The sequence below is a fragment of the Schistocerca cancellata genome, chromosome 9, assembly GCF_023864275.1.
Source record: "Schistocerca cancellata isolate TAMUIC-IGC-003103 chromosome 9, iqSchCanc2.1, whole genome shotgun sequence".
Lineage (NCBI taxonomy): Eukaryota > Metazoa > Arthropoda > Insecta > Orthoptera > Acrididae > Schistocerca > Schistocerca cancellata.
The window spans coordinates 384669259-384692323 of record NC_064634.1 but is presented as its reverse complement, the minus strand read 5'-3'; the positions used below and the strand labels follow the sequence as shown (position 1 = coordinate 384692323).

The following is a 23065-nucleotide window of genomic DNA, read 5'->3' as shown; positions in this document are numbered from 1 at the left end:
CTTCTCTTCAAATCACATTAATCATGGAATGGAAACACACAGCAACAAAACGTACCAGCGTGTCTTCAAACACTTCGTTACAGGAATAATTTTATCCACCACTTGGAGCCGAATCGGCTTACCTCCGAGTCGAGCGCCAGTGCACAGAAGCTTGTTGTCGACCTCGGCTAAGGCGTCGTTTCTCCCTCCTGCGCAATACACATTTCCGGCATCTTAACAAAATGTGTTGTCTACCGATGCAGACAGCTGCAACAGCTGGCCTCACGCGATATTTGCTTCTCTCTTCCACGCAGTCGTCGCCAGTGCATCGTGTATATAAGGGACGAGGAGACGCCAGAGCTGCATCAGTCGTCATGGCAGCCTCCACCAAGTCTCTCTTGCTCCTCTGTCTCGCTCTCGTGGTAAGTGACTGCGTTTCGATCTTCTCTTCACATAGTTGATTCCATATGACTCGGTACTGCACCAACACTTATCAAGGTATAGTCATTTGGTGTGTCTCAAATGAAATCTATGACTGAATTGAGGCTTTCTTGGTAGTGAAGACACAACACGAGAGCTTGGATATATAGTCGTCGACGGACGACAAAATAACATAAGACATTCCACAGCGAAATATTTTGAGATGGGATCCTTGCTGTTCATATTCCACGTTAATGACACGGTAGGCAGTGCCAATATAATACAGCCGAGATTACTCCTCGGCACATCTCTAAAGTGCCAGATTTCTCTTCTTCTAACCTCACAGCAGTATATTGGTCCCAATAAAGGTTAATTATTTATAATCTATCCCACTGCTTCTTAGTACCTCAGTGACCTCGTAATGATGTACTCTGTCAAAGGCCTTCTGATAATTAAACAGAAATAGCCATCACTATACATGTCTACACCTCTGGAATAAGATCTGAATGCAGAACAAACCTCTTGCGTACGGCAGCATTTCTGAAGCCAAGCTGTGTAGGTGCAATTCCTTCTTCACAAACTTTTTAGATTCTTTTGTGAATAATTTTTAGAATTGTTTTCAGGAGTTGTCTTATCAGACTTATTGTTTTGAAATCATTGTATTTTACCTCCTCGTTTCTTAGCAACTGTACAAACTCTCATTGAAGCCATTATTTGCGAATGTCTAGAACATGCATGTCCGTCATATCTAGATTTATGTACTGCTACTTTGCACTGATCCGAAAGGTAATCTTTGCAGCTCTATGATTTAGAGATAGGAGATTAAACACTAAAGGCTATGCTGGATCGTAACGAATTTCCAGCAAAATCAGGGTTCACTAATATCGAAGAATATGCTGTTTATGAAGCTTAATATGAAGCTGTCTGTAGACATCCTAAAACGGCGATGGTGGACGCTTTCTAACATTTTTGGGTACAGGAAATCTACATAACATACTCCCGCAGTCTAGCCAGCGTCAAACGTAGGTTTTACAAAACAATAAAAGGCTTTACATGTCTTCACCTTTTTCCACCTACTAGGATATATAGGAATGTTTGGAGCATGAAATGTTCTCGCTGTAAGATATTTTACGTATGATAAACAAATAAGCTGCTCGTCCAGTTTAAGGTCAGCAGTATTACTGTTTGTTTAAAGCTGAGAACGGCACCCGTCATTTGTAATTTTGACATATATTTTCACATATTTTCAAATAATACACATACTTTCCTCAGGGGAGATTGTAAAACATGCGGCTTCCGTCTACACATTAGACTTCCTCAACGCCATTTGTATTTCATGTACGGTAATAGAAAAATTTTTCCCATAACAGACGAGAAGCGAATACCAACTGCGAATGGTTTGATATATACAGGTTGCCTGACCAACGTGTCCCGTAGGAGATGGCATTAGTCAAATCTTGAAAAAGAACTTTTAAAAACATATCTCCGGAAGCCAATAATGGTTCAGATATGGGTCTCATTAAGGTCATCTGTATGATGACACAATGGCAACTGCTCACTGTGATTACCACTCGTTGTGATACATCTCTCATCCCTCTTTCTCAAAGACTCACCAACTCGTGTCAACACAGCTCGCTGCCATCATTTTTTGCTACAAGCACCTCACACACTCCAGTTAGGTATGTACCACTGTATACCATGGAATAACCTTTTGCATTTAGGTATACGGATAGACAGAAATATAGGTGATTAAGCACATGTTACTGGGGCTGCTCGACCATTCTATCTCTCACTCAACGTTTGTGTTAGTTGCTGTCGTACTACAGACAATCGGGAGTTGACCTCTCTTCCGTCTTTCTGCGAGAGTGACATTCTCCAGTAATGCGGGTAATTTTCCGTTCGACATCTGTTCAACACACCGTGTAATTCTTTCTCACTTTTACTAATATTACAAACATCATTACTGAATCTCATCACTGATATGCTTTGACCTTGAATTTTAATCCAATTCTTGAACATTCCTTTTGTTTTTCCGTTTATAGGTTGAACAGTAAGGGTAAATGTCTAGATCTCTGTCTTAAAACCTTTAAAACACGATACTGCCTTCTTGATCTTCCATTATTATTTTTACTCTTTGATTGTTGTACAAATTATTGTTTTTTTTTTCCTGACTTATATCTATTGTCGTGACAATGTCGAATGTCTTGCACCTTTGCACATTTTCGAACGCCTTTCTCTAGGTCGATAAAGCATAGGACTATTGCTAGATTTTTCTTAAAACATGGTGACTGAAAAATGAGTTGCTGGTCGCGTCTGTTTCAAAAGCATCTTGTCACTTGGTCTGCAGGTTGTGACCACGATGGCGCAGGAACCTGCAGGCGTCCCAGCTGTCCCTAGCGGAGATGCCGCCAGCAACCAGGAGCCGGTACAGCCGGTGGTGGGCGACGGAGCTGCTGGGGACCAGGCGCTACAAGACCGCTGGGGAGGGTCTATATCCTTCCACACTGGCTGAGCGGACTGCTGACAGATTCCAGAAATAGGAAGCTCTACTTTGTTATAAACCTTTCTTTTTTTGCGAATTAGACATTTAAAATACTTCCCCTATTTCTATATTATGAGCTAACTTTTCGTTTTTCAAAACTGTAAACGAAAATGTATTACACAGGAATTAATAAATTTTAGAATTCAAAAAAGTACTATTGACTTCGTTTAGCTACTCAATGGTTTGCCGATTTAAGTGTTATCCAAAGAGGAAAATTCTAGAATAATGTTTCCTAAACAACTTTATTTATTTTTTGGTTTCTGTTTGGTCTCTCAACGAGCAATAAAAAAGACTGAACATACCCTAAGCATTCACTGATGGAGATGGGAAATTATATAAAATAACACTCCAGTCTGACATCTACACAAATGTAAAGGTAAATGTTTGCGTTCACATCTCCAACAGTTCTTCACCGATTGCTTTGAAATTTTGACACAACGTTGCATTGGAACAGGAGCATGTTTCTGTATACCTACTGGAGCGCTGTATGTTACACAAATACATATATAATAATAAAGGCGATACATTATTTTTCGTTTGTTCAAACTCTCAGTTCTCTGAAAGTATTCCACCGATTGCTTGGTAATTATGACACAACATTGAGGGCGAATGTGCTTTTACATGCCTATTTTTAGTATATATGATATATAAATAAATATGAAATATATAATGGGGAAACGTTATCAAAAATCTCGAAAAGTTGTTGACTTAATTAGTTCAAATTTTTACACAGTACTCTCGTGAATATTCAGACCTATATAGACAATATACTTTAATGCGTGTAATACATAAATATATATGCCATATATAAAGGGGAAACATTGTTACCAAAGATTTTAAAATGGGCTCGATTGACTTACTTCAAAATTTTACATGTTACTGTAACAAACCTGTGGACACATAAAAGCTCGATAATTTTTTGTATGTGTGATGAATATGTGAATTACATAGCAGTTAATCGTTATTAGCAAACAGGAAAGTTATATTTATGGTTTACTGAATTATTATTAGAATACTACCACAAAATCTGAATTAACAATAACAATAAACAAGGCTCATTGTCAGGAAGAGGGGCGAACTGGAGATGGACCAAGGGGTGGTGGGACACAGGCATAGAAAACACAAAGGACGAGGTGCTCAGAAAGAGGGACAGAAGGAAATGGTGAGGGAAGGGGCAGAAGAAGATGAACAGAGAAAGAAGGTGTTGGGCACATATAGGGGCACAGAGAAGGAGAGGAGGTAAAGAGACAGAGGGAGGCAAGGATGCACAGAAAGATGAGGGACAAATTGAGGGGGTGGAGATATGCATAGGGAGGGGGAGGAGAAGACGGAGAGAGAAAAGGATGAGAAAGAGATTAGAGCGTTTATCCAATTCTCATACGTTTTAGAAATGTGTGCTGTCTCTTTTCTTTCTTTTCCATTTAATCAGACTATCATGGTAATACATGGTTAGGAACAGCAAGTTCATCAATATTTGCAGAGACTTACATAAAGTGTATTACATGATTTAACATTCATTTCATAATGAATATCAGTATGAGATGTGATATCCACAGACACGAATATGCTTCGGTAACCATTGTAGGATGGAAGCTAACAGCCTCTGAGCGTCATCTTGAGCAATTAGCAGCTATGTTTGAAACTGTTTTTATAAATAATACTGCCTAGAGACTGGTTTGAAATTGTATGTCTTTCTGCCTGTTGGCTTGTGTCTCATATTCGTGAGTGGATGCATTTTTGATGATTTTTCTGAAGTTTCACCAGCATTGTCAAGGCTTCACTCTCCATTAATAGTGGCGGACCAGCAATGGAGGGTCATGCTTTGACAATTGAACAAATTTCGGCCAAAGAACCAGAGATAGAAGCCAACTGATAGTTTGTCAGTAAGTGGCACGAAACCCTTACAATTCTGAATGTCTACCTTGTGCGTCACAGGTATAGTCTATTGGTAATAAATCAGTGGACTGGATAGGCAAGCCGATGGCTCCCACATTCCTCAAGGCATTTTTATCATGAACTGCAGTCTAAGTTCTTGCACTATTGCGTTCGAACATGCCGTTTATCATCTAAGTCATGAAGGGTATGACAACATCTCTTTCTTTGTTGACAATTCTCTTTATTTCGGTGCCTGCTGGGAATAACTGCTGAGGTATTCCATCTTATACAGTACTAGACACTGTTTGCATTAGCTGGATATGAAGCGAAGATACCAGATAAAGTAAACAATAATGTACAGAAACTATACATAAACTGACAATAATTAATCATGAAACACACACATAGACAGACAAATCAAAATGCATATCAATTAAACAAAGGGTAAACAACAAATGGCACATTAATGTACAACAACAAAACCACACACAGGGTAGGAAACATACTAAAAAGATAGGGATGCAATGAAACATATAGAACAAACAGCACATACAGTACAAACTTAGATGACAAACAGCTGGCACTGATCAATACTGCTAATCTGGTATGTACCATCTAACTAACAATTGCTATCTGCTTGTTTATGTTGGCTGAACATGTAAGAATTCTAGAGTCAAATAAACAAAAAGTCTAAGATCATTAAATAGTAAACACTCCAACTCAACATTTGCAGAGCATCTAATGGCACAGATTCACCATCTAAAATACATAACAATCGAATTAAAATGTCTCAAAACTTGTAATAACTATCACAAAAAACATAAGGATTGAAGAGAACTATCATATATAAAAATCAACATGACAAGGAAAAACCATACTAAATGAATTATTTAAGACACATGGGAATTGCTGTGAGTGGGCTACCTTGTGTGATAAAACAATTAAGAAAGTTAATGTTATATTCAATACCAAAGAGCTTCAAATTATCACTAGCAGTATCTATTCCATATACAAAGTTTTATGTAATAATTATATTCTTATCCACTCAAATAATTTGTGAATTATGGAATCCTAACCATTTAATATATACTTCATCTCCTTCCTTTCTTAACACTTTCTCAACAAGATATACATCATGATAAATTTTTGTGGTTCTTGTTCATAAATATCTCCCTTTATTTTTTCTCCACTTACAGCCTTTAATTTATATGTGATTGGATTAGAATAAATAACACTTTCAATTACAAAAATTTCTATTGACCAATTAGCTGTACAACTCTTTTTTCAGAATTTTCTTTAAGTTTACTAATTCTAATTTTATTTCTGACTGTGTATTTAAATTCAGCAATAGATAGAAAGACAGCTGCCTTCATTTTTATACTCAAATACTTGTATTACTGCATCCATCAAATAATTTTGAGAACATATCCATTCATTTATAATTAACTTGAAGATAAAATTACTTCACCAAATATAATTATCTCTAGATCCACTGGAGCAATTTTAACAGAATCTTTTAATATTATAGTTAGAAAGGTGGATTCATGTTCAGTTTTTAATGTTGCAATATCATTAGTCACATTGTAAACTTTATTTAAAAAACACATAATTTAATATCAAAATTGTTCAAGGACAAATTTTTATTTATATTTTGAGCAACAGCAACAACTTTATTAAGAATAAAATCAGACTCAAAATGAACATTTTTGTTCCTCTCCCATAAAAAATTATAATGTGAGTATTTCTTTGTCATGGACTTTTCTACATTCTGATTTAATATATGTAACTACTTTTGTTATTTATGCTTCTTTTTCTTTCTTTTGTTAAGTAATTATTTAGTGTTGTCTGATGCTGATTATTGTTTAGTAACTTAATTACTGAATTGTGTTTCAATATTTATAAACTCAACCCTTGTGGAAAGAGCCTTTGATTGTTTTTCTAAACATTGTTTAGCAATAACATCGTAATAACGTATTGGATCTTTTATATTGACTACTCTTCTACCTTTGAAACTAATATTACTCTATTGATATGCTTGTAACAACATATCCTACATTATTGTAAATATCTAAGTTAACTATCCCAGATTCATATTCTCTATGATGATCCACCAGTCATAAAGACGCCATTAAAGGGTTTGATTTTTAATTATTTAGTAAGATATTTTACATCAAAATTACTTAATACATTAGGATACATATGGATTGTTTTTTGAATTTTTTTATAGTTCTTTCATTCCAGCGCCATCTATCTCCTCCATTGTGAATCATGTATTTTTTTTGTCTTCTAATTCTGGATATTTTTATTTTTTATCTATTACCATTTTTGGTACCGTACTGACTGTTGTACTAGCAGCAGCTAGATATGGTAATGCTGTCAAAGTAAATGAAAGAAATCTTCCTCCATGTTTTGTGAATCTGAATTTTGTTAGATATTTCGTATTTTTTTCACAGCAGGAATACCTAATATTACCAGCAAAATGCCACCTGTGTTACTCTGTTTCTTTCATAGTTAAAAAATTATCAGTACCAAGCAACTGATAATTATTTACTTTTATTTTAATTGCTCTAAGTTCAGTTTTTCCACTATGAAGCAAAGTGTAATTAATTCAGAAGTTATTCATTTCTATAGATATAATTTTTAGAAAGATTATTATTTTTAGTCCCCAACCATTGTCATCAACATCTAAACCCATACCTAATTTTCCATTTCCATAAAGTATTTCTCTAACTGCTGTAGCAACAAATGTTTCTCCAACTGTTTCATCAGAAACATGCATTCTTTCTTTTACACATAGATGACGTTTGTGTGCTTCACATCTTTTGTCTATATCTTTATGATCTCTATGTACAATATCATGCTTTTTGCAGGCTTCATCTAGTGGATTTATTCCTTGATCCCCTCTAGCTAATCTTCCTTCTAATTTTCTTCCTGACCCACAATAATTATAACCAGGGAGATGCATTTCATATGGTTATTTGTTAATTAAAGTATAACTAATCCTTTTCCATATGTTTCTGTTTTCCAAAATGATTGCAAATTATTCAAAAATCTGTTCAGATATGGTACTCTTTTTGGATTGTTCATAACGATATAACTAAATTTTTTTGCTAACATATGTGTTATTCCAACTTTTCATTGTGATAATTTTTATTTCCAGCTAAGTCTTCTCCACAATTGACTGCTCATATATCAATTAAATCTCTAAATTATTCATCCAAACATGTTCCACTAGTCTTTATGTATCTTTTTTATTGACAACATCACCTCCTTTCTCATCCTCACTTTGGAGTGAAACATCTCCTTTTCTTTGCCTTGATGCTGGAAAAAATCATCGACAATTTCTTTTATTACATATTTATGTTACCTTCACTTCATTTTATTTTATGAGGACTATTATCAGAATATATCGCTCCTGAATATTACAATATATCCACATTATTTGATAAATCACAACCTGTAAATCTTGTATTCATGTCATCCACAGTAATCTGTTTTTTAGGTAAGAGATTCATTAAGCTGTTTGTACGTTCGTATGACCTTTCAGTGATAGTTAATTTAATCCCATCAAATTTTAGTGGTAATTTACCAACGAGTTTAAGTAACAATCAATCCCAAATCCAAAAACCTTGCCTTCACTGTAGTTAACATATTCTAGCATTCTTTCATTTATTTTTATTCTTTTAGTGGCTTGCTTCTTTCTATTTTTAACCTCTTCTTCATAATTCTTCAATAAATGTTGTATTTCGTATATGTTAAATAGATAATATCTCGTATCACTATCACATTGCTCAATTGCAGGTATGTCATTAAATTCTTCGAAATATTTATAAGAAACCAGCAGCTTTTTGATTTCTCTATTTTCTTCTATAGCTTTCAGAACATCAGCGCCTATACCTTCGATTCCTTCTTTGACCTTTTTGATTGCATCAATAACAGGCTGATCTTTTGTTTATATTTTTCAGATTCTGTTCTTGTTTGTTTCTACATTTTTTAAATTCCTTTTTTAATTGATCCTTTACCTTTCTCTTTCCTTTACCCTTTTTAAGAACCTTTGGGCTGCACACACTGTGTGTACTCTGCTGTTTCGTACAATTGTATTTTGCAAACATCTAATAAGAATAAAAAGCATTAATGATTTAATTTTAACATTCATCATTTTGTGTTTCACGTTCAACATTTTATATTTAATGTTTATGTTTAATGTTTAACGTTCAATGTTTACCGTTTTGCATAACATATATGTTTAATGATTATCTTTATGTTTGCATTTTTAAAAATCTTTTAATTATGTATCTGTGCTTACCACTATCAATTTTTCTGTTGTACCTATTCTAATAAAACGAAATTTACCTCCATTTTTGGATTTACAATGCATTTATTTAAAATCATTAAATTTTAAATCGCCACTGACAAATTTGAGATAAGCATGATTTAAGTTTCTATCGTCTTTTCTAAAATTATTTAAGATTTTTTTATGAACTCTTATTAATTGTGTTGGTATCTTCGAGTATGTCTGGGCTAAATAGAAACAATCTAATTCTTTGTGCCTTCCTCTAGTAAAATATCCCCTAACTACATTCTCATTTTTGAGAGTCACATCATCGAATACTACAACTGAATTACCTTAACAATCATCCAGTGGTATAATTTCATCACTGTTTTTAATAAATAGCTAGAATATAATAGTAAGTCATTAACATTCTTTTCCCACATCCATTTTGGCCTACTGCTGCACATCAAATAGAGCTAGGCAAGAGCTTGCCATACTTACTTTTTTTGTTTCTTCTCTAGAGTTCTTATATTTTGATCCCAATCAGTTTTATTTATTTAAATACATATTTTTTTTATTAATAGTAATCAGCTGTCTTTGTCAATCAGCGATAAGTTGTCTGTTGTTAGAAAAAATTTTATGCAATGGCATTGTTTCACCATTATCTTTTATACAATATTTTTAATTTCAATTGTGATATATTCCAATTTTTGATACTAGAAAGGACTTATAAGTAACTGTAACAGGTGAAAATGATAATCTGACTGACTTCAATTGTGCTTGTATCATAGCTGTTTTAGAAATAACTTACAAATTTTTATCCTTATTAAATGAATAAGATTGACAGCTACCAGTTTGATTCACTCCCTGTGAATGAGAAGACTAAAAGCAACCTAAATCTTCGCAATAAGGAAACAAAAATTCATATTCATGTTGGAGATATTTGGGTTCATCCTAATCATGCACTGTTGTATATGAGCTTCAGTATTATTGGGGCTGGTGGTGAGGATTACCTGATATATGATGGAAAATTAAATAAAAAGTTCATTGACAAATATGCAGCAAAGTTATTCATTGATATCACCATTAAAAAAGGGAACAATATTTTGTCTGGGATTGAATACCCTCTAATTTCTTCATCTGTCCTTATATCATTGACTTCGTTTATAGCCACTGAGTTAACCATGGAAGAGCATATCCTTAAAAATGGGAAGATAAAAAGTAAGAAAAACGAAATTCTCCTTCTACCAGGTTTGATTGGTGGGTTCCTTAAGGACTACAAGGAAGTTATGTGGGAAGGTGATTTAACAGTAGTTTTCACCTGGATTTCTAGTGCAGACAATATCATTCTTCGCTGGTCCAACCACAGTCAAGCTGCAGTTGAAATAAAAGAAATACTTCCTAGGGAAGGTAAAATTTTTCTGGAAACAGTCGAAGTTAATATTCCTGAGGTTAGATATGAATCACAGGATTCACTTAAGCTGGAGTTAGAAAAACTAAAAATCCGTAAATTCCCATATCTTTCTTCAAATCACAATCCACTGAGGCTGCTGGCTTAAGTGGAAAAGGAAATTTTTAACGAGATATCATCATTTACCGTAAATCTGCAGAAATTGACGTGCCTTACTTTATTTTTGTTGTTTTCCAATCGAATCGAAAAAATAATCAGTTGACTAATTCTTCATAAGTCGAGCACATTAAATTACAAAATAATTATATAAAGAATGGTAGAAACTGAAGTTTTTCAAAAGAAATCTGGAACTTAGATCCACTAACTAACTTTTTGGAGACTTATGTTGCTTTCCCAGATTTTAACTGGGCCACCTAAGTAAATGGCGATGTCAATGTAAATCCAATCAATGTTATGGAAATTGCTATAAATATGTCTATGAGAATGAATGTGTTAGCTACGCAGAAAAATACTATGGAATTGTGTACTACTTTTAATGGTAACATTCCTAATGTTACGTTTGCTTACATAATTATGTATGGAAATAAGAATTTAACTTGTAATGTACACCTTAGAATATTAACTGAGAATTTTTAAACACATATAACGATAATCAAATACACCGATTATTATTTTTCTGTTTATTCCTTTTCATACAGATTATGTTATAATTTCGAATTTTTAAGCTCTGTTAATATTTGAGTGAGAAATTGAAGAAAATCGATCCATTTAGCAGGCTTGCTGGTGCAAGAAATTGCATAACTGCTAACTCTTACAAAGCCGCTGGTGTGACTAGAAGGTCGCGCTGTGTGGCCAGAGGGCATGCCGAGCTATCAATTCATTTTCCCAGACAGTTGTAGGACCAGGAGCAGATTCAGAAAACCCCAAACAGATTGCACCATATGTAGAAATATTTGTTTTCTAATCAACTTTGTTGTTCAATTACCAAAAGTATATGTGCGATTTGGAATGTTATTTCCTTGTGCTGTAGGGAAAGCGGAATGCTATAGCAGTTGGACTAGCCAGCCTATTTATTGTATTTGCTATCCATCCACCACTGCAGCCGATCAAGGATACCAAGATGTAGATACCAATGATGTATACAACAAGAAGATGTGGGGATGCAGATGGCAGTCAAAGTCGCAGAACAGAAAAGCGACGAAAAAAGCAGGTGGGGAAATCTCCACTGAGTTTCTCATGGCATGAAGTTTTGGGCATTTTGAGAATCAATGTATTTTTAATCTTATTAAAAATTTCCTCTATATCTTGGTTGAAGAGATTTTTTAAATAAAAAAATTGTTACACTGCCTTATTCGATATTTCAGTGTTTGTTGATGATCCTAAACTAAAAATGTATACTTAAGTTTAAAGCCAGGTAAAAAATTTTGTTTTTAGAAAATATAAATAATTTTTCTGCATATAAATAAAAAAAACCTTGAGCAAGAATATTGATGTGAGATTAAATGAGGTTAATGGTTTCAATAATGAATCCACAGAAAGGTTTACTGAATTAATAGAATTAAACATATGAACCATTCAAAGGCTGAATTTTCATCAGTGAAATTTGGTCAGAAATTGTGTTGATTGTAATGATAAATACAAAATTATTCTTCCCAATCGTTATAATGAAAGCATTGAGGATTAACATGATAATCCAGAGAACCTTAGTGGTGTAAAATTTATATAGATATAGATAAAAAACAAATTAATAATTATTCTAAGCATATTATCAGTTTGGGAAAGTAGACTGGAATTTTTTATTTCCTTAAATTTTTACTTCTTTGCTCATAATTTTTTAAATTTTTAATTGTTAACATTTGTTACCTCTTAATTTTATTCACATTGTTATTATTAAAAGGGTTGAATGAAAAGTAATGCCACTACCTTTGTTAATTGGGTTTGGATGGGAATATTTTAATAAATCAAATGCAGAAATAATCCTTACAATGTGATCTTTAATTACAAATATTCACCAGCCAATTGAGTTCTCTGAAGCTGTCACGGAAGAAGTCGACATTCTATTTCCGCAACCACTGTCTCACAGTTCTCTCAACGTCTTCATCAGAAGCACTATGATGTCCCTGCAGATCGTCTTTCATTATCGGGAACAGATGGAAGTCAGACAGTGCTAAATCTGGAGTGTATGGAGGGTGCCACACAGTGGTGAGATTCAGTCTCTGAAATTCTTCTGTGGTGGCGCTTGGAGTGTGTGGTTTGTCACTGTCATGCTGTAGGAAAACATTACCCTTTTCCTTTCGGGCACTTGTTAGCCATCATTTCAGAGTTCGCAGCGTTGTGATGTAACACTCTGAATTTATTGTTGTTCCACTTTCAAGGAAATCGACATGGATAACACCATCTGCATCCCACATTTTTCCAGCTGAGGGCTGTGTCTTCAATTTCTTTTTCAGGGGTGAATCTTCATGTCGATATTCCATAGACTGACTTTCGTCTCCAGGTCGTAACTGTGTACTCACGTTTCGTCTCCTGTCACAACTGAATGGAGAAATGCGTCACCTTCATTCTCGTAATGCGAGAGGAGTTCCTGCCAAATTTCAAGTCTGTGCGCTTTCATTTCAGGAGTCAGCATCCAGGGTATCCATCGTGCACAGATCTTCCAAGCGCCAAGCAAAACAATAATGTGACCCACACGTTCTTGTGAAATGTCGATTGTGCTTCAAATTTCTCTCTGAGTGATACGACGATCGTCCTGAATTAATTTGTCAACATTTTTCTTGTGAAACTCGGTGGTTGCTTTAGCTGGTCATCCAACTCTTTGTTTCTCACGCAGGTCAGATGTTCCCGCCTCAACATGTTTAAAGTTACTCACCCAACGAGGCACAGTACTCATATCAACACAATAACCATAAACTGCTTTCATTCTCTGATGGATCTCATTTGGTACGATACCTTCTGCTGTCAAGAATTCTATGACTGCACGTTGCTTATATCGCATTGAGCGACCGTCTGCGCAGGATCCCATACTTTACACCGTAACAACAGAACCGTTCAGTACTAAGGCTTCCCGCCAACTGGAGCGGTAGAGAAGAGGCTACGGAATAAGCCAGTACCTGCTGCATACCAATGCTGCCAACTGTTGAAGAGTTACGAAGATGGAGGCATTACTTTTCAGTCAAACATCGTACATTGGTTCCCGGATGTTTCTTGGTTTGAATAATTGTGGTTTTTATGTTAGGGAAAATTGGGGGGGACGAGAACTGAGGTGATGATTCAGTTAGCTGTTGTCGTGTGCACTAGAATCCCCATGGAATAACTACTGAGAGGTTTCTTGGTAAAAATGCTTGTGGTTTTTATGTTAGGGAAAAAGTGGGGGGACGAGAACTGAGGTGATATTTCCGTTGGCTTTTGTCATGTTATCTAGAATCCCCATGGAATATCTACTCACCAACACTGTACGCTTTCGGCAGAGATGCCACAGATCACCATCTATCCTACTTTACAGAGCACACAAGCCTCCGAGCGTCACTTTCTGTCAAGTGTCGTGGCTGTCCACCCATTTAGCACCTATAAGTAGTTTCACTGTCCCCCTTTCTCTTTCTGTAGATGCTCAAAACAGTAGCATGTGAACATCCGATCAGTTTCGCTGTTTCCAACATACTCTTTCACATGCTGCATGATAATAATCTGCCCTTTGTCATAATCACCTCAATTCATTTCCACAATTACAGCCGTGTCTTTGCTAGGGTGATTAGGGTGATCCCCCGTCTGTATCTGCTCTGCTTACTTACGTTTTTTCCCGTGTCACATGCCAGCAATGCCACAAGGCAGCATCCAATGTCGTGGTGGGCAGTCATCATAACGTTTTGACTTTTATGTGTACATGGGATGGATTATCTAAAACTTCCACTCTTACTATTACGGAAATGGAAAGTGTTATTGATGTGCGGTTTGCACAGAATGGATTGGTAGGCAGGGGCTCGTATTGTTAGCCAATCAATACATTGTAATAATACTTAGAGAATGTATTTTTGTACAAATATACATTTATAAAGGAGACAATACCTATTGACATTAGCACACTAAAAGTAGGGTAAATTAGAATGTCAGTGGTTTTCGATGCAGGACTCTAGGGTGAATCATTTACGAGATATTATATTTTGAAAAGTTCCTACACCGACACTAGTACAATACCCCTGATAGGACACACTAAAGAACAACACAAGTGCATTCCTTAATTATGTGGATTCTGGCCTGTAAGGAGACAATGGACAATCACAGGTGGTTCTCAAAATGACCTCCGGCAGTGGCAATACACGACTGCACTGTGGTATGGAACAATTGCTGCACATGTGCTAGCATTTCAGCAGAGATGTCTAATCAGGCTGTAGTAATACATTGTTGCATGTCATCAGGTGTAGTTGGCATGTCTTTGTAGACAGGGCCTTTCAGCTTTCCCCACGGAAAGAAAGGTCTGCAGGTGTCAGATCAGGGGAACAGCTTGGCCAAGGTACATGTCCTCTGTGTACAATACTGTGATTTGGAAACAAAATCGTGAGGAGACGATGCAGGAGTTAAGTGTTTAACATCGATTACGAAGTCATTAGAGGCAGAGCAAGATGCCGGATTAGTGAAGGATGTAGAAGGAAACTGGCTATGAGCTATGGACAACGTAAATCAGAATTCTGAAATGCTGGTTTCAACCATCGACCTCCTGAATGCGAGTCCAGTATGCTTAGCACTGCACTGGCCTGTTGGTGAAACAGTTTGTGAAGATGTGCTGTAGTACTTCATGTGCACTGGAGAGCCTTCATGTTGGTACCAATTGTTCCTGCTAGTCTATAGAGTAACGTCTTCTAGAATCCGTGGAAGATAATCAGTTAGGTGGTTGCAATAATTTTGCATGTTAAGAATTCCATCCCTCAAACATGAGCCATTGAGCTGATGGTTCACTGTCCCAAACCTCACATCTACACTCCACTGTTGTTGGAAGTAGAATTTTTAATGCTGTGAGCCCGTTCGGTTGGATAATATGTTGGTTCACTTTTTCTATTGCATTACTCAAGAGAACGGATGACAGAAACTTCCTCTTCTTGATACGAGAATAGGTAGTGCAGTCATAGGTAATGAAACATTGAATTTTATTCCTGAAACTGGCCCTTTCCTCATATTTTGTTGTTAGAAGCACCTGAAGAAACTCAAATAGGGACTTCATTATAGGTCTATTTTAACAAACATAAAATATGAAATCTTAATACAGAAACACAACAAACTGAGCTCTGTGGAGACACAAAAACATAACTTCTAAGTACATCTTGAGCCACCATTACTATCGACACCCAAGAACTAAGACGCCAGCTACCAACAACACTATCAAGCTACCCATCCTTCACACTATTTAAACAATTATACCGCTACAATATGACAACTCATTCACATAAAGCAATATAAATTTTTATACAGATGATTCAACCACTAGTTCAGTCACAAAAATTCAATACACAATCAGTTCTTAAAACCATTGAATAAACAAATGATTCACAATTGTAAAAAAACCCTAACATATACTTAATTTGGTTAATCATGCCGCTGGGTGTACTGAAACAAAGAGGCCCATTCTTTAACACAACACACACTGCTCTACAACCTGCATGCCACTAATACAAACAACCCTTTACTCAGCATTGTCAGACTTCCACTCAGGTAGTGGCTACACTTAGTGCACGTTCTCATATAACACTATGTACCACACCAGTCACAAGGTCTACATGACGCTACCATTAATTGTCAGAAGCACTCAGGTTATGATTCTTATGATCTACTGTTCCCTGCCTCCACTGATGTGCTATGCGTCAGACTGGGAAAGACAGCAATCACTCCATCAGCTTGTTGTCCACACAGCAACCTCACCCTCGCCGACCGTGATCACATCTCGTACAGTCCCACACGGCAGCTAATTGAGGTCCCTGAGGCGGCTCCACAAAGAAATGTCCTTTACTAGGTCACCCCAGGAACTGAGTATGGCACTGGCCATCCATTTCCAAACACAACCCGACCTACCAGTCTCAGCACCACCAAAAACTGCATTCTGCAGTGACAGTCGACAAGCCCTGCAGGCACTGACAACGACTTCAACACTAGCTTCTGAGAGATGTCATTAATCACGATATCTGTAGCCGTCTCCCCCCCCTCCGCCCCCCCCCAACGGAGAACCTAAACCACGAGCCCTGGATACCACAACAGCCCTTCGTGCCCCGCATTGACAGCTGACTACAGCCCACTTTCTTCTGGGCACTGTTGCTCGTTAGGATAGCACCAGCCAACCGTTCACTGTGGACACTGCACAAATGCTAGGATGGTTCCTTTGAAAAGGACATGACTGGCTTCCTTCCTCACACTTGTCCATTCTGAAACTGCCCACCAACTCTACCGACCACTTCATCAACAAGTTGTTAAACCGTAATCTCCTTGTCATATAGAAGATCAACATCAACTAATATATAAAAGACGAAACCTGGAGCAAACATCTACAGAATGACAGAAAGTTTTTGTTTCTCCAATTTATAAACAAAAACTTGATTCTGTACGGTAGCCTGCGTTGGAAATTTAATCAGTGGGTTGCCTATCTTCAAACGCAAACTAATTCGATGCAACAACTAGGAGCAAATCACTCTCTTCATCTTTTGACACCACTGTCCCCTACTGGCGCGCTCTGCACCTACGCCACTTTACGTATTACGAATAGAATCTTTGCTTTTGGTACACATCTGTTAGCTGCCGAACATGCTGCTAGAAATATTAACTCTTGAACCTGTCGCACAAAGTTCCCAAGACCCATCTACGAGGGTCATTCGAAAAGCAATGCAACACATTTTTTTCCAGAAAGCATGTTGGTTTCAATTCACATTGAAATACACTATATTATTCCCCAGCGTTTTCGCTACAAAAACTTATTTTTAAACATAGTCTCCGTTCAATGGGACCGATGTAAGACACCTTACTGGGCGTGCCCGCACGTTACCACCTCGATGCCAACGCCTTGCTGCATCAATAACATCGTCATTATCCACATGCTGCTTTCCGCAGAGTGCCTCCTTCATTGAACCAAACAGACGACAGACACAAAGTACGAGAGGCGAGATCCGAGTTGTAGGGTAGATGAGGAAGAACAAGAAATTCTGTGAGCTCCTTTCGGTTGCGTGGACTTGAGTGAGGCCTTGCTTTTCCATAGAGAAGTTCGTTTGCATTTTTGTGGCGATGAACACGCTGAATTTGTTTTTTTTAATTTTCTGAGTGTAGCAAAGTACACTTCACAGCTGATCGTTGCATCAAATAGAATGACCCCTTCAGAGTCCCAGAAGACCATCGCCAGGACTTTGCCGGCTGAGGGTGATGCTTTGAATTTTTTCTTCGGAGGACAGGCAGTGTGGCGCCATTGCAGAAATTGCCATTATGTTTGCGATTCGAAGAGATGAACACATGTTTCATCGCCTGCGACTATCGCTCCAACTAATGGACGATTATGTCACCACAACTAACAGAGACGTTCAGTTGAGCAACGAGATACTGAACTGAGACACGTCGATAACCACGAATGAGAGTATTCGCACGTTTCAACATTGAAGGAGTCACATCTGTGTGTGGCTGGCACGTGGAGATTAGAAGGTTTGCGTGATCTTGTTGCGGTGATGACAGGCGCCTCACCTCACCCCTCACCGTACTTTTATTCACTGCCAGATCTCCGTAAAAATTGTGCAAGCACCTATGAATAACTGCGATGCACCCGTTTTCCATCAAAAGAAAATGATAGCTCTCTGCTTGGAATGCACCTCCGTTGTAGACGCCATTTTGAAGGCTATGCATAGCGCCTCCATTTATCGGAACGAGAGGGCCTGAAGCGGGAATATTCAACGCTGTCCACAAGACGGTGCTTGGTTTACAGCATGAATGAAGAAAACGAAACTAAATAATTACGTATACATAGAAAAGAAAATTTTTGCAATCATATACACCTAAATAATTTTGGAGCACAGTGCTTTTTCATTTACTCTTTCATTATTTTAATAAGAACAACTTAGGACGCAAAGTTCTCACTATTTTACTTTTCTTTTAATTTTATTTTGTCGTAGTTGAAGCACAGGGAAAAGTATAAGGAGAAGAAATGAAAACATCGAGCTTTGCCGCCGACATGGTAATTCTGGCAGAAACAACGAAGGATCCTGTAGCCGGCCGGTGTGGCTGTGCGGTTAAAGGCGCTTCAGTCTGGAACCGCGTGACCGCTACGGTCGCAGGTTCGAATCCTGCCTCGGGCATGGATGTGTGTGATGTCCTTAGGTTCGTTAGGTTTAAGTAGTTCTACGTTCTAGGGGACTGATGACCACAGATGTTAAGTCCCATAGTGCTCAGAGCCATTTGGATCCTGTAACGTAATACTTGAAGAGAGGTTATAAGGTGAACAGCAACAAAAGTAAATCAAGAGTAATGAAATGTAGTCGAAATACTCGGGTGATGCTGAAGGTGATGCCAAAGAAATTGGAGTAGGAAATGAGACACTTAAACTATTAGATGAGTTTTACTATTTGGGCGGTAAATTAACTGATGATAGACGACGTAGAAGGAATATAAAATGCAGACTGGCTATAGCATGAAAGACATCTTGGAAAAGAGATATGAAGAGCACAAGGCAAAAATGATGATAGTCACTTTTTTGTAACTTTTCAGGACGACGAATTTTCTGCTCTAGGCTCTCGTATATCATAAACGTTCACCATATAACTATCGCAACAACATTTTTCTTGTTCTATATCTATTTGTTTAGGTAATAAATGTAATACAATAAACACATTTTCAATTTTAAGATACTTTTACGTTGCAGTTGCACCTGCTGTATGACTGCTGTATCGTTGAGGCACGCAAGCATTGTTGGCTGGGACATCCCCACGAAGTGGATACAGCTGCATGTCGGAAAAGGGGGTCTTTATTAACGCACACTGGACTCCTTCATTGCGCATATGTGAGAGTTGTGCCGCATACAGGGTGTTACAAAAAGGTACGGCCAAACTTTCAGGAAACATTGCTCACACACAAATAAAGAAAAGATGTTATGTGGACATGTGTCCGGAAACGCTTAATTTCCATGTTAGAGCTCATTTTATTACTTCAAATCACATTAATCATGGAATGGAAACACACAGCAACAGAACGTACCAGCGTGTCTTCAAACACTTCGTTACAGGAATAATTTTATCCACCACTTGGTGCCGAATCGGCTTACCGCCGAGTCGAGCGCCAGTGCACAGAAGCTTGTTGTCGACCTCGGCTAAGGCGTCATTTCTCCCTCCTGTGCAATACACATTTCCGGCATCTTAACAAAATGTGTTGTCTACCGATGCAGACAGCTGCAACAGCTGGCCTCACGCGATATTTGCTTCTCTCTTCCACTTCGCGGAGCACGCAGTCGTCGCCAGTGCGTCGTATATATAAGGGACGAGGAGACGCCAGAGCTGCATCAGTCGTCGTGGCAGCCTCCACCAAGTCTCTCTTGCTCCTCTGTCTCGCTCTCGTGGTAAGTGACTGCGTTTCGATCTTCTCTTCACATAGTTGACTCCATATGACTCGGTACTGCACCAACACTTATCAAGGTATAGTCGTTTGGTGTGTCTCAAGTGAAATCTATGACTGAATTGAGGCTTTCTTGGTAGTGAAGACACAACACGAGAGCTTGGATATATAGTCGTCGACGGACGACAAAATAACATAAGACATTCCACAGCGAAATATTTTGAGATGGGATCCTTGCTGTTCATATTCCACGTTAATGACACGGTAGGCAGTGCCAATATAATACAGCCGAGATTACTCCTCGGCACATCTCTAAAGTGCCAGATTTCTCTTCTTCTAACCTCACAGCAGTATATTGGTCCCAATAAAGGTTAATTATTTATAATCTATCCCACTGCTTCTTAGTACCTCAGTGACCTCGTAATGATGTACTCTGTCAAAGGCCTTCTGATAATGAAACAGAAATAGCCATTACTATACATGTCTACACCTCTGGAATAAGATCTGAATGCAGAACAAACCTCTTGCGTACCGGCAGCATTTCTGAAGCCAAGCTGTGTAGGTGCAATTCCTTCTTCACAAACTTTTTAGATTCTTTTGTGAATAATTTTTAGAATTGTTTTCAGGAGTTGTCTTATCAGACTTATTGTTTCGAAATCATTGCATTTTACCTCCTCGTTTCTTAGCAACTGTACAAACTCTCATTGAAGCCATTATTTGCGAATGTCTAGAACATGCATGTCCGTCATATCTAGATTTATGTACTGCTACTTTGCACTGATCCGAAAGGTAATCTTTGCAGCTCTATGATTTAGAGATAGGAGATTAAACACTAAAGGCTATGCTGGATCGTAACGAATTTCCAGCAAAATCAGGGTTCACTAATATCGAAGAATATGCTGTTTATGAAGCTTAATATGAAGCTGTCTGTAGACATCCTTAAACGGCGATGGTGGACGCTTTCTAACATTTTTGGGTACAGGAAATCTACATAACATACTCCCGCAGTCTAGCCAGCGTCAAACGTAGGTTTTACAAAACAATAAAAGGCTTTACATGTCTTCACCTTTTTCCACCTACTAGGATATATAGGAATGTTTGGAGCATGAAATGTTCTCGCTGTAAGATATTTTACGTATGATAAACAAATAAGCTGCTCGTCCAGTTTAAGGTCAGCAGTATTACTGTTTGTTTAAAGCTGAGAACGGCACCCGTCATTTGTAATTTTGACATATATTTTCACATATTTTCAAATAATACACATACTTTCCTCAGGGGAGATTGTAAAACATGCGGCTTCCGTCTACACATTAGACTTCCTCAACGCCATTTGTATTTCATGTACGGTAATAGAAAAATTTTTCCCATAACAGACGAGAAGCGAATACCAACTGCGAATGGTTTGATATATACAGGTTGCCTGACCAACGTGTCCCGTAGGAGATGGCATTAGTCAAATCTTGAAAAAGAACTTTTAAAAACATATCTCCGGAAGCCAATAATGGTTGAGATACGGGTCTCATTAAGGTCATCTGTATGATGACACAATGGCAACTGCTCACTGTGATTACCACTCGTTGTGATACATCTCTCATCCCTCTTTCTCAAAGACTCACCAACTCGTGTCAACACAGCTCGCTGCCATCATTTTATGCTACAAGCACCTCACACCCTCCAGTTAGGTATGTACCACTGTATACCATGGAATAACCTTTTGCATTTAGGTATCCGGATAGACAGAAATCTAGGTGATTAAGCACATGTTACTGGGGCTGCTCGACCAATCTATCTCTCACTCAACGTTTGTGTTAGTTGCTGTCGTACTACAGACAATCGGGAGTTGACCTCTCTTCTGTCTTTCTGCGAGAGTGACATTCTCCAGTAATGCGGGTAATTTTCCGTTCGACATCTGTTCAACACACCGTGTAATTCTTTCTCACTTTTACTAATATTACAAACATCATTACTGAATCTCATCACTGATATGCTTTGACCTTGAATTTTAATCCAATTCTTGAACATTCCTTTTGTTTTTCCGTTTATAGGTTGAACAGTAAGGGTAAACGTCTAGATCTCTGTCTTAAAACCTTTAAAACACGATACTGCCTTCTTGATCTTCCATTATTATTTTTACTCTTGGATTGTTGTACAAATTATTGTTTTTTTCCTGACTTATATCTATTGTCCTGACAATGTCGAATGTCTTGCACCTTTGCACATTTTCGAACGCCTTTCTCTAGGTCGATAAAGCATAGGACTATGTCTAGATTTTTCTTAAAACATGGTGACTGAAAAATGAGTTGCTGGTCGCGTCTGTTTCAAAAGCATCTTGTCACTTGGTCTGCAGGTTGTGACCACGATGGCGCAGGAACCTGCAGGCGTCCCAGCTGTCCCTAGCGGAGATGCCGCCAGCAACCAGGAGCCGGTACAGCCGGTGGTGGGCGACGGAGCTGCTGGGGACCAGGCGCTACAAGACCGCTGGGGAGGCTCTATATCCTTCCACACTGGCTGAGCGGACTGCTGACAGATTCCAGAAATAGGAAGCTCTACTTTGTTATAAACCTTTCTTTTTTTGCGAATTAGACATTTAAAATACTTCCCCTGTTTCTATATTATGAGCTAACTTTTCATTTTTCAAAACTGTAAACGAAAATGTATTACACAGGAATTAATAAATTTTAGAATTCAAAAAAGTACTATTGACTTCGTTTAGCTACTCAATGGTTTGCCGATTTAAGTGTTATCCAAAAAGGGAAAATTCTAGAATAATGTTTCCTAAACAACTTTATTTATTTTTTGGTTTCTGTTTGGTCTCTCAACGAGCAATAAAAAAGACTGTACATACCGTAAAATAACACTGCAGTCTGACATCTACACAAATGTAAAGGTAAATGTTTGCGTTCACGTCTCCAACAGTTCTTCACCGATTGTTTTGAAATTTTGACACAACGTTGCATTGGAACAGGAGCATGTTTCTGTATACTTACTGGAGCGATGTATGTTACAC

At 37.7% G+C, this 23065-nt stretch overlaps 3 long non-coding RNA genes across 4 annotated transcripts; 2 read left to right on the top strand and 1 right to left on the bottom strand.

Moving 5' to 3' along the window:
• Positions 1-265: 265 nt before the first annotated feature.
• On the top strand, positions 266-22960 carry LOC126100386 (uncharacterized). 2 transcript variants are annotated; one of them, XR_007522163.1, is made up of 3 exons: positions 266-401; positions 2747-3317; positions 22946-22960. It is a non-coding gene; the product is annotated as an uncharacterized LOC126100386 (long non-coding RNA). The 2 variants fall into 2 exon arrangements; XR_007522162.1 differs by lacking the exon at positions 22946-22960 and having other exon boundaries at positions 2747-3473.
• Positions 2735-22798, bottom strand: LOC126100391 (uncharacterized). Its single transcript, XR_007522168.1, has 2 exons — positions 22621-22798; positions 2735-2961 (listed from the first exon to the last, which is right to left on the bottom strand). It is a non-coding gene; the product is annotated as an uncharacterized LOC126100391 (long non-coding RNA).
• LOC126100381 (uncharacterized) lies at positions 19869-22524 on the top strand. The gene is made up of 2 exons (XR_007522156.1): positions 19869-20062; positions 22406-22524. It is a non-coding gene; the product is annotated as an uncharacterized LOC126100381 (long non-coding RNA).
• Positions 22961-23065: the final 105 nt, after the last annotated feature.